General features: G+C 42.3%; 1 long non-coding RNA gene across 1 annotated transcript in view; it reads left to right on the plus strand.

Moving 5' to 3' along the window:
- The window catches only part of LOC143840122 (uncharacterized), a 63,199-nt gene extending 52,549 nt beyond the window's left edge, over window positions 1-10,650 (plus strand). The window contains exons 2-3 of the long non-coding RNA XR_013232036.1: window positions 9,833-9,922; window positions 10,545-10,650. This is a non-coding gene — a long non-coding RNA (uncharacterized LOC143840122). The remainder of the gene's footprint in view (window positions 1-9,832; window positions 9,923-10,544) is intronic.
- Window positions 10,651-18,288: the final 7,638 nt, after the last annotated feature.

Below are 18,288 nucleotides of genomic sequence, written 5' to 3' on the forward strand. Positions count from 1 at the left end.
CAAGATCAGCTAGTTTATTCAGCCAGTCTTCTGTCGAGGGTAGTTCTTGTGTTTTCCATTTCTTGGCCAATTCTAGTTTTGCTGCCGTCGTCGCATAGAAGAAGAAGCTCTGTATGTGGGTTAGGAAGCACTGTGGAAAAACATTTTGGTTCTCCGTTTCAATCTTAAAAACCCTTTTCTCTCCATTTAAGATTATAAGACTGGCTACAATATTATGGACTTTTACCCAAAGCTTGTAGACTTTTTATAGACTTTTTCACGTTTGCACCACATTTAAAAAGAGAAGTCTACCTTGTTACCATCATTTCAACATTTGTTTGCATAGTTTCTGATAGTTTTAACAATCATAAACAGTTTATACTTAACGTATTCCTAGAGCCCTCCACAGTTCCACTAGAGAAAGGGAAAAAGGAAAAAAAAATAAGCCTGCTTAGTTGTACAGAAAGAAGAGAAACAAATATATATAAGTGTACATTGTTAATACCAGAAATAATAAAATGGAGTCTTCATTAATTAGTAGAATAGATTTTTCGTTAGTTATATTTACACCTCCTCAGTTAGAAACCTCCTTTTAGTTATGCTTTAAATTTAGGCTGAAAGTCACTACAGAGATATGTTAGATAATTCAAATTCAGCTATCATAGGAAATCTAAAACCCCACACTGTAATATAAGCCCATTCCATTAGGTGTCTTCTTTTAGTTATGCTTTGATTTTGGGCTGATAGACACTGCGAAATTAGGTTTAATAATACAAATTCAGCTTACTTAAAAGATCTTAGACCCCAGATTAACTTCTTAACTAGTTATATTGCCTATATGGCTACATAAAGGAGGGAAAAGAGGAAAAGAATTTCAACCACTGTGTTACATTTCCATTCCCCACGTTTCTTAAGGGGGTCTCATATCGAGGCTTATTACGTCTTGTGGCTCCCGTTGACTAATGTTCTGTCCTATTGGTCTTTCGCTGGGAAAGTACAGTTGTAGTCTTTCCCTCGGAGTACACATCGATAAATCTTGAAGCAGTTGTACCTCCTGGACTCCAATATCAGTACCGATGTTTTTCCATGAAGCTCCTTTCAATCGATTGCTTTCACCGCAGATCCATATGTCTTTTAATTGATTCTTGTGTATTGTTGCTTTGGAGTGGCTATATATCTTCTCAGGTAGGGTGTCCTTATCTGAGCTGCAAGACTCTGACATCCCCTTTTCCATCTCCATAATTTCAGATTCCTCTTCTGCTGATAATTTTCCACCTTGTTTAGAGCTATCATCAGCCACTACTATTGGTTCATCATTCCTGTTGGAGACTTCTTCCTTAATACCTTTAAACTCCATGAGCATATTTTTAAGTGAGCCATTTATAGATTCTTTCAGGTCTTGTGTTTGTTTCTCTAGAAGATATGCAAATTTTTTAAACGAAAACATGTTCCAGGTTTGGAGTTTTGTTAGACTTAATCAATTATGCATATGTTGTTTCCAAAATATATTTGCAATTTTGCAAATAATCAGTAGAGGTCCCTCCTTATAAAACTCAGAGTCCTGGGAAATCAGCCAAAAGACAGTTAAAAAACAAGGAGCGATTGTAGAGCAAAGCAGAAAGACAAGACCAAAAATAGCACTCCAGATAAAATTTTGTCTCTTTGCACACACTAGTCCCTGTAGTTGCCAATGGGAAACCGAAACTATTTTCTTCACCAGCTGTCGTCCGTCGCTTTGATGACCTGTTGAAGCTTTTCCAAGCCTGAAATCTCGTTCTGGCACAGAACTCTCGTAGAACTCTCGCGAAGTCCTTATATCTGCTTTTTCAATCTCCGGTTTATAAACAATGGTGAGGGGGTGTTCTGGCTGTCTTAGCCCCTTTCTCTACCTTCTCCCACTTATCTCCTTGTCACTCTAGCTGCTTAAATTAAGGAGAGCAGCTCTTCACGCCGAGAGTTTGTTCCAAAGGGAGAAGGTGCCGGGGGAAACCCCCACTCACTGTTTGTAGGCTCGATCCGATATCTGCCAGTTGTTTTCACTCCGGAGTTGTGATGAGTCAGAAGTCTTGCAAGGAAGAATCCAATTAGCTTTGAAGATTAAAGTAAAAGCTGTGTAGATTGCAGAGTTGTAAGAAAAGACGAAAGTTTTAAAATGGCGAACGGCACTTGCTGGACCCTGTGCACACTGAGCTTATGTTCCAGGGAGTATTAAATTCCCTGCGGAACAGAAAGGCCCCAGAGATTCACAAGGAATTCCTGAGAAGATGGTAGGTGGGTTTGCGTACCCAAAACCCGATTCTGTCAATCACAGCAGTGATTGACCCTCAGTGGAACAGGAGCTCGAAGTATTCGAGCTATCCAAGTGCCATGGCTCCGCCCTCTTCCGCGGCAGGTTGTCTTGACCACTGCACAAAGGAAGGTTTGCAAAATCTATGAATATGAAATTGGTTTTTTATCATGAATGCACTAAACTCAAGTGATTTGCTTTATATTCAAGTCATTAAAATTAATTTTCTAGGACAGTTTACTTCCAGGAAGGCAGAAAGCTATATGGAAGTGAGACATGAGTCAGATCTGTCATAAATATGGAGTACAGATAGTGGTGGTAGAGACTGAAGAGACTGACATAGTATGCCATTGTCAAGACAAAAGATTATCAGAATTTCAGAAAGAAAGAAACAGACCCAGAAAAAAGACAAGCAGCTCAGACTGGGAAGGGTGGAAGACAAAATTTTCTCCTGTGCTTTACCTATGTGTATATTCTTGCAAAGAAAGTAAGCTCTTCTGACACCACAGAGATTTTGTTTTTTTGCAGTTTTTCAGGCTGCTTTTTATATAAATCCAGATGGAGTGTGGGCATATTGTGGCCATTCAGTGAAATTTCAAACCTAAGGCCATCTGCAGGAAACCAGGAAGTGTATCTGTAGGGGAGCCTGGCTCAGTGCCTGATGGTTTAGAAAACTGTTTTGCCTTCAAAAGGTGCACTGTGTAGAAAAGCAATTTACAGGCAATTATAAAACTAGACAGGACAGAGATCTTTTCTCTCGGGAAATGATTGCTGAACCCAGGCACACTAAAGAGAGTGTGTGCCTATCAAGTATCAAAGAAGGCTTATACATGCTAACCGTGGAGGAGACACCCCAGTGTTTTCAAGCATAATGCTGAATTGGGGTCGTGTTGACCCCCACAACCATCAGTGGAAACTGTCCATATGCTTAGATACACATACTCCATCCTCCTTTTGGGCATGACACAGAAGGTAGTGTTCTTTTCCTTCTGAAAGACTTCTTTTGTAGACATGATTTTGTATCAGAAAATGTAGAAAATGAAGGGGGGGGGGAAACAAGATGAGTTTGTTACAAACTAAGAACTACCTGGCATTGCACGCTGTGATGGTCTTACAAATACTGTTGTAAACATACGTGGCTAGTTTGAAAGTCAAGGCTAAGCCAATTGAGATGTTCATAAATAGCATTTCTCTAAAATCCTGTTTCATAATCCTTGAACTATAGGAAGTTCCAGGGATGTGTTTTTACAGGATTTTTGTAAGGACTGAAAGGTGGTTACTTTGATGGCATGGGGATAATACCTATTAATTAAAAAAATACTAATTGAATGGGAAGAGCCATTTTCTGAAAATTCCCAATAGTTCTGTTTGATGTGTGAACAGAGCAGCTGGCCGCCAATCATGATCCATGGAAGGTCTAGAGTAGCCTGAAGGGAAAGGAAGTGAGAGAGGGAAAGGAGACTTGGGACTTTTATGTACTGGTGTTTTCCTGCACTTTCACCATACATGTTTCTTGGATTTTATTTTCCATTCTGCATTTCACCTTGCTTTCACTGCACATGTTCATTGGGTTTTATTTTTCACTGTACGTTGATTTTGTTCCCTTCTGTGTTCAATTTGCTTTGCCATTGCTGTTTCCCCATGTTTTCTGAGAGTGATTATAATGGGTTTTCCTCTTGTTTCACTTCCAAGCTGATGGTAAATAATAATTTCCTCAGATTCCCCCTCCACATACTGTAAAGTGACTTGAGTTAAGTTTGACATGTCTGGGGCTGGGGTAGAGACCACACTGGTCAAGCCTTACATCATGCTATCTTTGTTTCAATGTCATTTAAAACCCTGACTCTACTTACTGAATAATAAGTCTGATTTACCAGCTATGGATGCACACTCAAATAACAGAATTTTCTTCTGCCCCTTTCTCTCATTCCATTAGAACTTTCCCCTTATTATTAATAATAATAATTAGATTCAATAATATTTATTTTTGTAGCCCACCCTTCCCAGTAGGCTCGGGGGATGACAACAATATAAATATACAAATAGTATAATGTACATAATTAGAATAATTAATATATAAATTCAATATTAAGATTAAATAATTAAAATTCATCTTTAAAAGATTACAGAGAGGGGGCTAGTTTAATGGATGGATTACTGTTTTGTGCATTGGGTTTTTGGACAGGGAGGACAGGGTTCTCCCAGAATCACAAAAAAAGAGAGCCAGTGTAGTGGTTAAGAAAGTGCTTAAGAGAAGAAGGTTTGATTCCCTATTCCTCCACATACAGCAAGTTGGGCGACCATGGGCTCACAGTTCTCCTAGGACTGTTGTCACAGAGCTATTCTGTTAGGGCTCTCTTAGCCCCACTTACTTCATATGGTGCCTGTTGGGGGAGAGGAAGAGAAAGGTTTTTCTAAATCACTTTGCAACTTCTTCAGGTAGTGAAAAGAGAGATTTAAAAAAAACAGTTCTTCTCTTCTTCAAAGGACCTCCACACTACAGACTTCAGTTCCCCTGGAGCACATGGCAGTTCTGGAGGGAAGACTCTATGGCATCACATCCCTGTTTAGCTTCCTCCCTGCCACCAAACTTCTTCATCCCCAAGCATTACCCCCAAAACTAGATGTTTACTGAGCAATAGATGGCAACCCTGACTAACCTGAATTGGAGAAAACAAAACTTGCTTTGGATTGTTCTCCAAAAAAGTATAGCACATTTTGTATCATTTTGATGGTGTTTTTTTCCACTTAAAATAAAGAAGAGTTGGTTCTTAGATGCTACTTTTCTCTACTTGAAGGAGTTTCAACGCGGATTACAGTCACCTTTATTTTCCTCTCCCCGCAACAGACACCCTGTGAGGTGAGTGAGGCTGAGAGAGCCCTGATATTACTGCTGGGACAGAACAGCTTTATCAGTGCTGTGTCAAGCCCAAGGTCACCCAGCTGGCTGCATGTGGAGGAGGAGCGGGGAATCAAACCCGGTTCACCAGATTAGAAGTTGGAGCTCCTAACCACTACACCAAGCTGGCTTTTAAGAACTGTCCTGATACTTGTTCATATTTGACAGGAATATTTAAATACAAAATGCCTCTTAAAAAAGTAGATGTTTTAGCAGATGTTTTATGCCAACATATCACATGTTAATTAGACACACTGCCAGCCGACATTTTTTTGGAGGCGTTGAAATATGTTTCTTATCAGATGCATTTCTGATCAAATGTGCTGCTAGATTTGTCATGATTCTAAAACTAGGGTTGAGAACTGGCAGCTCCCAGGCTGAATCTGGCCGCCTGAAAAAGTGCCGTCTGGCTCCTCAGTTGCCAAGCCTTGTCTTGGTTGCTCCATGAGGGAAGAAAAGACAGATGGCATTTGCTTCTTTCTGTACTCTTCTGTTTTTCTTTCTTTGTACTTTTCTAAGCTTTTTACAAGTTCAGAACAAGAGGGTCATCCAAGGATTCTACCACTGAGATACTGCTCTTCCTGTTACTTTTGTAATGCATTCATTTTACTTCTTCTGCTGGTTTCCTATTGCTGGTGTTGTATTTAATAACTGTAGCTTATTGTTTTGTGATATCACATATAGTATTTTCAAAAAATATCAAAGAAAAGATAGAAGAAGAAGAAGAAGAAGAAGAAGAAGAAGAAGAAGAAGAGTTGATTCTTATATGCCGCTTTTCCCTACCTGAAGTAGGCTCAAAGCGGCTTACAGTCACAATCCCATTCCTCTTCCTACAACAGAAACCCTGTGAGGTGGGTGAGGCTGAGAGAGCCCTGATATTACTGCTCAGTCAAAACAGTTTTATCAGTGCCGTGGCGAGCCCAAGGTCACCCAGCTACTTGCATGTGGGGGAGCGCAGAATCGAACCTGGCATGCCAGATTTGAAGTCAGCAGTCCTAACCACTACACCAAACTGGCTCCGAGTGCCACTCAAGGGCCAAGTGGCCAATGGGGAGGTGCTCTTTAGCCGCTTGGCCCGGTCTCGCCCGCCAGGGGACTCGCCGCGCAGAAGGACACACAGCCTTCTACCACGGTGAGTCCTCCCGCCTTCTCATCGCCCTAGGGAAAGGAGCAGGGATGCCGTGTTGAAGACGTGGTGTCCCTGCTCCTTTCCCGCCCCCCCAAAACATCACGTGACCGTGCAACGCCAACTACCCCCCTCCATCCCCAGACCCCTTCCTGCCCTGCCACCACTTCCCACGCTACGAACACCCCCCCCACACACACACTCACGCACCCACCCACTGTGCGCTAACCCCCCACCTTCCCCAGACCCCTTCCCGCCCCACCACCGCTTCCCATGCTACAAACACCCCCCCACACACACAGTCACGCCCAACGCCCGACCTCTGCCCATTTTCGTAAATGGGCTTTATTCCTAGTCTCTGTATAATTTAAAGGCATGTGAATTCCATGACTGATCTTCATTCTCTAATATCACAACGTTACTTAGGTGAGTTATTAGATACTGTGGCCTCTGCTGTTAGTGGCCAGACACTGCCTCACTTTGAGGGGAGGTTTGCCTGCAAAAGAGCCAGTTTGGTGTAGTGGTTAAAAGTGCAGACTTCTAATCTGGCATGCCAGGTTCGATTCTGCACTCCCCACATGCAGCCAGCTGGGTGACCTTGGGCTCGCCACGGCACTGATAAAGCTGTTCTGACCGAGCAGGAATATCAGGGCTCTCAGCCTCACCCACCCCACAGGGTGTCTGTTGTGGGGAGAGGAATGGGAAGGCGACTGTAAGCTGCTTTGAGCCTCCTTCGGGTAGGGAAAAGCGGCATATAAGAACCAACTCTTCTTCTTCTCAACATTTGCCTTCACAATACATTTCATTGCTATGCAATTGCCTCACTTGTCTGAAATATACAAATATATGTCAGTTGAATTCAAACTGGTCAAAATGGCTCTGTCTGCTCCACAGCCAGCCAGATTCCATGCTTCCAGGAGCAGCATGGATGCCTCAGATGAGATCATTGTAGGCCCACAGTGGCTGACTACTACCCATTCAAAATAGCAATGCATATCTGCAGGACAATATAGCTTCTAAAGGTGTTAGTAATTCCATCAACCCTAAAAGCTTTCCTTCCCCTCTTACCCCCAAAACTCAATTAGGGAATCACTAACAGCCTGCCACACCTAGTCAACATCTTGTCCTACAATCTTGAGGTTGTCAAGAAACCATTTACACTTTGGTTTTATTCAGGCAATCCAATCATGGGTTTTGTCTCTTTTCCTGGGATCCACGCAAGGCAATCAGTTATTGTTCCCATTTTGAGAAATCTCCTGAGTTTCACTTAAGGTTTTGTCTTGCACCAGACAAGATAATCACATGCCTTCCAATTTCTTCATTATCCATACACAATCACTTCTAGTACATTGTTTTGGCCCAAGGATACAAATTTTCTATTTAAGCTATTTAAGTCTTCTGTGCGTGTGTGCGTATGTGTGTTCTTGGACTCTCAGCACCACCCCCACCCCGTGTGGGTGCGTTTTGTGAGAGTGTTTCTGGATGCACACCCCAACGTGTTTAGTGGCTACACCTTTCCAGAGACATCGGTCATTTCTTCTGTTGACTTCTTCTGTCACATCAAGACAGTAACTATACATCCCCTCTACTCCTTCTTTTAAGATTCCTTCACCCCTGCTTTCTTTTGTTTGAGCTGCTTTGAGCCTCCTTAGGTTAGAGAAAAGCGGCATATAAGAACCAACTCTTCTTCTTCTTCCTCTCTTTATTACAGAAAGCTGGATGTAAAGAGAAATTGCATACTCAACACCACAGTTCCGAATTACATGTAAATTAAGTAAAACACTAGGAAAAAGACACACACACCCCTGCATTTGTTATGACAGAATGAGCAAAGAAGTGGCTCAACAACTTTGTCTTTTCACGATATTTTCACCTGCACACTCATATGTTCCCAAAATACAGCCAATTACTGCTTAGAGGTGTTTTTCCCCTTCTGTAAACAGAAAAACACCCGGGGCACAAAATACGCCCACTGAATTTTATGGAGTGACAAAAATAACTGCCCACCATCATTTCCTGCTGTGTTTATGCTGCCACAACAGCACATAGGATTCTGACTACATCTTTTGTCAGTCCTCTGGCTATGAGTAATTAGGGAGCAATGTTGTTCTTGTTTACATTCTGGTCCTAAACAGACTAACACCCTTTTAGGACCTATTGACTGTTGATTTAGAAAGGTATCACTCTGCTTAAGACTACAGTGCTAGTGTCTTAGTTACCTGTACCTTAGATACCTGTACCTTTATAAAAGTTCCTTCCCCTCAAAGGCTCATTGCTTCATAAGTGGGACTTGGACCATTTCATATGAGGGGGCACAAAGATTTCCCTCCTGAGTGACTTATGGAAGTGCTGGATGATATGCACCTTCCATTGCCTATGTATTTTCCTATTCCAAAAGGCAGCTGTTTTCAGATTGTGTGGCATAAGAAGATTACTGCACGACCCCATCTGCAAAAGCCCCCAGAATTCATAAATTGTAGACTGCTGAAATTGACTATACCATAGTAACTTTCACAGTTGAGGGTGCTGTGTTGGGCTTTGAGCGGCCATGGACAGGATCACGGGTGGGCTGCCATGGTGGTGGGGAAGAAGTTCCCGCCACCACTCTGCCCAGCCCTGCCATGTGATGAAATGCCTCCGTTGCTATTTCAAAAGTTTTTCCCTCTTGGCTGTGAAGGGGTTGCTAGGCCCGTGTTCACCTTCCTTTTCACATGTTAATTGACCTGGCCAGGAAGCAGGTACCTGGAGTGGGGTGGGGTGGGGGAGCTTCTTCTCTCCAGAATTCCTGGGTGAGGAGCTTTCTGTGGGAAGGGACAGGAGAGTATATCTGGTCATGATCATAGGAAAGAGGGGTCTTTTGGTGTTTGGCTTTGGTCTTTTGCCTGCTGATCATCAGGGAAGGAGCCTGCTCTTGGAAGAGGTGAGCAGCCATCTTGGACATGTGAGGAATGTAAAGAACCTTTGGAACCTCTTTAAGCAAAGGAGCCTGCCCTGTACTTAACATCAGATAGGATATATTTAGCAGAGGGACAGAAGTATTGTGTTTCATCTAGTTTCTTAAAATCTCATTCTTTTAATAATAAAATGTTTTATAAATTGGAAGTGAGCCATGGGTCTTGGATCCACGTAGTGCTTCCCTGCCTCAGAAACTCTAATGGAAGGGCAAAGGGAAGACTCAGAGGGGTGAACCCTTGCAATATCTCATCCCCCACAGTGCTCAGGGCCTGGGGCTAGGGGAGACCACAGAGGCAAGGCCCCACGTATAGAAGAGGCAGCTAGGGGCCTTGGGTTCCCCAGTTGCAACCCTGTACTTTAGCCAGGTGGTGGTGGCAGTAGTTACCCAGAGATTCCATTTTGCACCTGTCTGAGTTGGCAACCAGCCAGAACAGGGGTGGGCAAGGGGTGGGCCTGCAAGGCAAAAGTAGGCTAGGTCCACCACAATCTCCATACTTTAGGACCTGGTCTAAATAGAGCTGGGCAAGACTTGAAAAAAATCATCATGCCCTGGAGCTGATTAACCACAATTCTTTGTTGTTGTTAGGTGCAAAGTCGTGTCCAACCCATCGCAACCCCATGGACAATGATCCTCCAGGCCTTCTTATCCTCTACCATTCCTTGAAGTCTCTACCAGGTAACAAAATCTATCAACGGCTACATTAAAATTCAAGATGGATAAACAGACCAAATGAATATGGCAACTTACTTCCAAGAGTAGCTTGATGGGAAAAGATGCAGCAAATTTCACTGTGGCAAGCTTAATTAATCAATTTACACACCTGCTTATAGAGCTCATTACTTTGTAAGCTCTGCTGGCTATCAAACTAGAGTTTTGCACTTTTTAAAGAGGAAGCCAAACCAGCCAAGTTTTGGCTGCAATTCATTTGGATTAGTATTCTCTGTACAGCAATTCGTGTTTTGTGCAGGCTCTCTTCTTTCTAAGTACTTCATCAGCTTCCATTGTCTAACTTTAGTCAGTCAGCAGTGCCCATTTGCCATTAAGATCCCAAATATTCACATAAACCTTAATATTTTTCAGCCCATGGCAAATTGAAAGACCCTGTAGGGGGTATCTCTAAACACCAGAAACTTCCTCTTCAAAGAGACTCTGTGTGAACTCTCACAGATGGTATAATGTTACAGAGATATTTCAGCCTGTATTGTCTCAAGAAAATATTTTATCCCAAGCAATTTGGTTTCTGAATTAACCACATTTTTAAATGTGCATAATATGACCCACAAAAATCTGCTTCCAGCTGCCTGACTGAGCCACTCCTTCACCTCCCAATGACACCCAGAACTTTAATGGTCACCTGGAGGAATTGCTGAGAAGCTATATTGGCCAACCAATGGAGAGAGGGCATGGCTGCCATTGGTGGCCCACTTGTCCAGTGGATTATAGAGTTGGACATAAGGATCCTGGCTCTGACTTTGGCAGAGGTGAGTCATTAGTTGGAGGTACTTGTTCTAGCCTGGCAGCCCATTGGTGCTCCTTGCCTGAGGGGCTAAGAGAGGACCTTTATATGCCAGGAGAAGGGCTCCTGGGAAGTGAATTGGAGAATCCCAGAAGCTTAAAATGCAGTCAGATGGGGTCAATAGGAGATAGATGTAACAGGGAAGGGGCTGAACAGAAGGAAACCAAGAAAGAACCAAAAAGAAGCTGAGATGAGAAGAAGGAGGGACACAGGGAAAAAAATGCAGGACAGAAGTGAAACCATAGGTCTTGGAGTCATCATCTCAGCCCATGTTATGTTAACTATGGACTGATGACACTGTATCCATAACTATAAATGGTAGTCCAACTTTTGGATTGTTCCTGCAGGAATTTCTATGTATGTATTTATTTATATGCTGCCCCTCTCAATTGCCTATATCAGGGCAGTTTTCACAGTCTAAAAACTCCATAAAACATTAATGCATAAAATAAAAACCAGACTAAAATTATATAAACCACAATTCCACATTGTTGCATCACTTTAGTTATTAAATCAGGTTGTTGCCAACATAGAGGGAGGGGGAAGGAAAGGAGGGCGAGGGGGCAGGCAAGAGGCCTGATTTTGCTATAGTTGTTGTCTAGCTACTTCTCTGTTGAGCTGGCCTCAACCATAGGCCCGGCAGAAGAGCTCCATCTGGCAGGCCCAGCGGAACTCAGGATGTTCCGGCAGGTCCTAATCTCTAATATATATAAGGTATAGTTCTATGGGCTGGAACACTGTCATCCTAAGCATGCTCACTCAAAAGTTAGTCTGTTTCAAACCAATGAAATCTAATTTAGAAATATTGAATAATTCTATGTATAATTGTGTCCTGGCTTCATTGAATAATTTACTCAAAATATATTAACTATATGATATTATATACTAATGGGTAGAAAGGATGTATACAATAAATTAATCTTTCCAGATAATACTAGGGTTGCCACAAACTTCTCAATGAACACGTTCAGTAGGTGAAAACGCTCTGTTCAACAGCCATGATTATCCATGCAGTGAATGTCCCATCTGTTCCCTTGGCAGCCACCTGCCTCAAATGGCTGTCAGACCATTCTTGCAGCTGCCTGACACTTGTGGTAGTGTAGGTTTTTTAACCTGGTTGTGGTGGAATTTCATTTCCTTGCCTTGGCTTCTGCACCTGCTAAGCAGGTGAGAGAATTTGACTTAGGATCATGAATGCCTGGATCAGGTAATTAAATCATGTAAGGGAGGAATGAGTCCTCCCATAAGACTGTGTGAAACTGAGCACATGTGAAAGAAAGTAAATAACTTGGATTTAAAGACCAATCTGTAAAATGTTGTAAAGAAAATACAATGTGTGTGTATGTGTGGATAATATGACCCATATCCATATACACACATATATAAATTGATTTCTAACTGATTTTTTGGCTCACTATTTACTTATACAACTGACTGCTTAGCTGTGTGCAATACAAGCATATCTGTGGGGGAAGGGAGGACAGAGGAAGTAGAAATCCCACTAGGCTGAGAATATACATGCACCAAACACTGCCAACTGCACAGCTGTGACTGAATAAGGGAAATGTAAAATATGTGAATATGTAAAAAGTAACCAGATGCAAATGGTTTGTTAACAGCTTAACTGATTGATCAAAAGTTGACTCCCCAGCAAACAAAGGGTGAGCTGAACCAGTGGGTGCTTGATTATCCTGAGGCTAAATGAGAAATAAATCAAGCCTTGAATAATAGTAGAAGTTACTTATATGGCTGAGGTTACCGAGAAAGTGTTACCAAGGTTACCGAATCAGAGTTAGTACATGCAGCAATGTTAGTGCTTTGAAGTTCATATATCAGCCAATAAAATGTAGCTATGATTATCCCACTAGAATAGCCCTTTTCCAGAAAACCACTATTGGCTATTGTGAGATTGAAATTAATGAAAAGTGCTCAAGCGGTAGTCAATATTGCTTTCAATATGAACTGGCTTTCTAAGTGGCTTGTAAGAAAAAACGAAACCAGCTAATGAGGGGAAAGCAACAAAAAACATAAAGTCAAATTCATTACTGTAGGTCAAACTTCATATGACATCCTGCCATGTCTTTCCCATTTTCTTTTTAACTGTTTCTGCAGAGTCAGATCCAGCTTCGGCTGAATGGATTCAGATGTTTCCAAAGTGATTCAGCCATTAAAGTCAATGGCACCATTGACTGTAATTTGAATTTTTAGGTCTCTGTCATCTTTGTGGCCTGGGGGAAGGGGTTAAGTTAGAGGCTCCAAACATTCAGGGTAGCCTCAGGAGCCTCTTCTAAGACTTTCCCTCAAGTTTCAAAAAATATCCTGCAGAACATTCAGGAATCCATCTGGATCCATAAGTCTTTGTGAGTGGGTTAAAATACACCCATTGCCCAAAAAGGGAGGGGATGGTACCCGAAGCTGGACCTTCAGAACATGGTCATTTGACCATAGGACCATTGTGTGAAGTAACATATATTAATTGTTATTGTGGCTTAGTATTACATACAATACTTGTTTTAATTCACTGTTGTGCATAACAGTCAGCAATAGACCCCATCCAACTCACTTGTAAATCCAGTTAAGCAATTGGTTGACAGAAAGGAAGTAGATTCCTTTGAAATGTGGTGTTAGTTGAGAGTTTTATGGATATTGTAGACTGCCCGAAAGACAAATCAATCCAGACCAAATCAAGCCCTAACTCCTCTGGTTTTATACAGACACTTGTAGCCCGCCACGAGCTGTTGGGAGTGGCGGGTAAAAAATCTAATAAATAAACAATAAATAAAATAGAAGCTAAAATGGCTAAATTGAGGCTATCACGGTCTTCTCAATATATGTCCAGACAAGAATCACTAGAAGATGCAATCAAGCTAGGAAAGATTGAAGGCAAGGTGAGAAAAGGAAGACTTAACATGAGATGGATGGACTCAATAAAAGGTCACACTCCCCAGTTTGCAAGACCTGAGAATGGCTGCTAATGATAGGAAATTTTGAAGAATGTTCTTTCATAGGGTAGCCATAAGTTGGAAGTGACTTTGATAGCACTTCACAAACACAAGCTACTGACCATCACCATGTCTCATAGCTGTTAGTTCCACAAGTCAACAAACTAGTAGTGATTCTGCCTTACGGTCTGCTTGGCCCAAATTTCTCCAGCTCAATGTTAACATCCTAGTCCAGTCCTGCTTAGAGATGCTCCTAAATGGAATTTGCATTGGGTGGTATACCACTAATGCTATTAATATGAGGCTTCAGATAAATACTGGAAATAGATTTCAGCTGAGCCCAAGAGAAGTGGATTTCTGCTAGATCTGTGTGTATACACACACACAATTCTGTCCACACATAAATGATCCCATTGCCAATGCTTATAAGTGGAACATTATGAGAGATCATGTCAGATCTCTCTCTCTCTCTCTCTCTCTGGTTTTCCTCCCACAGTTTTCTCAGTGACAGGAAGGAGCCCATCTGGCAGTAAGTAACTCAGAGCAGCAAAGGAATAATCTGTGTGAAAACAAACCCTTCCCAAGCACATTTGCTTTCTAAAAACCTTTGCTCCTAGGATTTTCGGAAATCCCATTTGGGAAATGCATCACTTAGTAAAAGACATAAATCTTACATGCGAATGTGGGAATTTGCGGTCACTCCCTCTTTCTTAAACCCACCTGCATCTATAATTCTATTTTGCAGATTAGAACAAATATCATATTCACAGGAAAGTATCAAGGATCAGAGATGTGACCTTGGAAGCTCAGCAGGTTGAATGGGGTGAAGAGAGTACCAATTTATCTCAACAGTAATATCAGGGAACCACTTTCAAACATTGGGCAGGATACAGTGGTAGGAGTTGTAGGAGAAAATAATATAAATGCTTATGTCTCCCCCCCCCCCCCCTAGGCTCAAAGCCAGATGAGTACAGTGTTGGTGAACGCATCATTATTTACTTTATTATATATTTACAAATTATAATTTATTTTCTAATTTTCTACTTGAGAATCCAGGTGGATTATAAAACAATATAATAAAATAGCATGAGAGATCTAATAAGAAATAGGAGATCCAGATTTACAAGTGATCTTAATGGCCTGGTGGTAAAGAAAATGACTGCAACCTTTTGACTGATCATAAGTTATTAGGGACTGGCTATAATTCTACATCTTGGTCTGTCCTGATTCAAGTCTTTGGTTCTTCCCAGGCAGAGAAAACGGCCTGCTCCTCTCTGGAATGTAGTTTTTGATAAGCTCTCTCACAAAACAAGAATTTATTTTATAGCTAAGGAAGTCCTTTTCCAGGCTAGAGAAATGGGGAAAAAGTGTGTCATTACTGCTTATGTTAACAATTGAAGGTTGGAGGGGGGGGGAACCATGCGAGCAGCTTTTGGACCTGTGAGCAGTTCCTAGAAGGCAGGTATAACAGTTGTAGGGTGTTCCCGGGAGGTGGAGTGTATGTGTGTGTGTGTGGGGGGGTTAGTGACCCCAGGCTATTGGCTCATCCTACAAGGGCATCATCCTTCCCAACCTCCAAGAACAGGGTATTTAACACTATGTAATTCCATTGTTCTCTGTGCAGATTTGGGAGCTCCCCTCTGTCTATATTTCTTCTGCAGTGAAAATATTTAAAAGATTTTTCTCTCAGTGTGATTAATTGGAGCTGGACAAAAGAACCATAGTTAAGCTCTTTGGCTATCAATCTCCTGACGAGAGAGATCATTTCCCCTGGATAAAATGGCTACTTCAGAGGATAGACTCTATGGTTATTATTATACTTGATATAACCTCCACTTTTCCCAAGCTCGATCCCCCAAATCTCCATGAATTTCCTAACATGCAGTTGGCAACCATAGCAAGAATGTACACATACATCACTCATTCTCCAAGGCTTAAGCACCCAAGCAGGAATGCTATACGAGCCTTTGCATAAAATGGCTGCCGCTCCAATTTGGAGTCTCTCGATGCTCTCTTCTTTTCAGAAGGAAAAGGAAAGTTCAGCAGAGAAGAGTTGGAAGTACAAGTAAAGGGCAGTTAAGAATCAAATTAAAATTAAGAAAAGGCTGAGAATAAATCAAATAGAAGGGAAGAAGGACAGCCTAGTGAACTAACTGCTCTTACTGATGAGGAAGGAAAAGAAGTGAAGGAAGAGCGACTACCACCAAGGAGACAGGAAGAAGAAAAAAGTAGTTAATGTCTCCCTGAGTGGATGGTGGGAATCCCCCACCAAGATGTCCTCTGCCTCAGAGGGAGAACATAAATGCTCTTGAGGAAGAATTGTATCTGGTCTAAACGTAGCAATGAGTGATAGCGCCATGATAGCTCTAAAATCTCTGCCTGTCAAGAATAGTGTTTTGTATTTTCCCCAGAGGGAACATGATTTTCATTTGAATGCTTTTGCCAAATATCTAGCTTAAGTGTCATTTGTTTCCTGAGTGTAACACCTCTAAGACCCATTATGCACGGGGAGAATAACGCACATTCAGAGTAGAATGGCGGTGACTAAAATCACCAATAACGCATGGTGCCAGCTGCAACCGGCCGCAGCTTCGGTGCATGCCACTGAAAAAGCCGCGTTAGCGAAACGCAGAAGAAAGCGCAGCTTCCGGGTGACCGGGGTGCAACCAGAAGCGGCGCCGGGATCGCTGCGTGCATAATCGGTTACTCTGGGTTTTGCTGCCATTGTGCCCCATCCCATGCATAACTGGTGTGCTTCGCATCTTCCCCCTCCGCGTTTTCCATGTGCCCCAAAATTGCCGTTTCGGCGGCCGTGCATAACGGGCCTAAATGACACACTGTAAATCAAGGACAGCAGACAGCCTGAAGCTGTCATTGGAATGAGATTCCCTACCCCCAAAATGTCTGTAAGGAGGGTTAGTTCTAGAATGTCAGATTGTTCGGATTGAACATAATTGTGTAAAGATCATTCTCAAATTAAGAGAAACTACAGAGATATATAGAATGAAAGGAAGAACAAAAACACAATAACTGATTCTATCCTAAAAAAAAAAACCCTCATTTTACATTCAAAGTTATCATGTCTCAGATTAAATAATCTATTTTTGAAAAATTGTAGGTGTAATGGTAGAATTTACAATTTAGAGATATTCACTAATCTTTCACTATTCAAAGCATCCAAGACTCTTTCCACAAATTCCATTCTCCCAACAATTCCAGGATTCTCTGCTTCTTGGAGAAGGCTCTGTGCATTTCTGTTGTATCTATTAATGACCATTAGCTACTAGCACTGATTTTACACAGAAAAAGAAACTGGCATATTTTTCTGTAATGAAGGCAGCCTGCCTCTTGTTGCCTTCTTATGGTTGCTGTGATTGCTGGTACTGCCAAGAAAAATTTACTGACAGACTGATTCTCAGAGGAACACATACTTGCTCTAGGGCTCCTTGGTCAGGGCCCCTCTTGCAAACACACGCACACAGAGTCCCTTCCCTTCCCTTCCCCCCTCCCTTCCTGTTTCCCTTCTTCCCCTCGGGCCTCCACTGGTGCCACTGTAGCCTCTACCGCTGCCTCAGACCCCACTACTGGCTCAGGTGCTGGCTGGTCTCCCCAGCATGACCACTGCTTTGGCTCCTGCTGGTGGTGTAGGTGCTGGCTGGGCCCCCAGGAGTGGTGCGGCTGCTGATTGGTGCAGTGCAGTGTAGCCACTGGCTGGGCTTCCAGCGGTGGTATGGCACTGCCTTGGCCTCAGGCTCTGGCATCGCCCCTGGGTGGCTGGACCTCTGGCAGCACTGCAGTACAGCACTGCCTCAGCTGCCTCACCCACCTTGTAGTCCTGTGCCTCTTCAAGAAGGCTTCCTGGGGCAGGATTACGAAAATCACCTCTGTAATCATATCTGTTTGACGGGGCATGCCAGAAGCTGTGTTCCACATAAAAAATGTCCACTATGTATCTGTTCCCTTCCCCCAACCCCAACAATTCTGGACCTTTGATATCCTTACAGTATTTTGTTCAGAGTACCTTTATTGGCATAAAATTGCAAAACATAAAACGAAAATTTCAAACAGTTCCAGATGTAAAATCTATCGTAAAAGATTTTCATTTAAAATTGCCAGTAAAAACTTTGCTACTTTTATAATACTTGCTGAGTCCCTCACATTTAGTATAATTTTAATCCAGTGTTTCTCATTAACACAGCTGAATTTCAATTTCTTCAGATAATTAGCTAATGGGTGACGATATACTTCAAACTTAGGACACACCAGAAGTATATGGTACAACATGTCTGGGAAACTACATCCATGTAAACAGTATCTCTCCTGAGGAGGGATCTTCAAAAATCTACCTCGGGTGACATTTGAGGGAAAGATGTTTAAGCGAGCCACTAGAAATGCTCTTCTTAACTGGTGTGTCTCCAAAATTTGGAGATACATGGGCATGGATTTGTAAGTTAAGGGAATATCCCAGAAGTGGGGAGAACATACACTGTTGTTAGAGGAGCCCAGATTCTGGGTATCCTGATCTTCTAGTCTCTGTGATATTAGTTTTAGTATCGTCCTTTCGTCCTCCATGCTAAGGGTTG

This window comes from Paroedura picta, chromosome 6 (assembly GCF_049243985.1).
Source record: "Paroedura picta isolate Pp20150507F chromosome 6, Ppicta_v3.0, whole genome shotgun sequence".
NCBI classification, from domain to species: Eukaryota; Metazoa; Chordata; class Lepidosauria; order Squamata; family Gekkonidae; genus Paroedura; species Paroedura picta.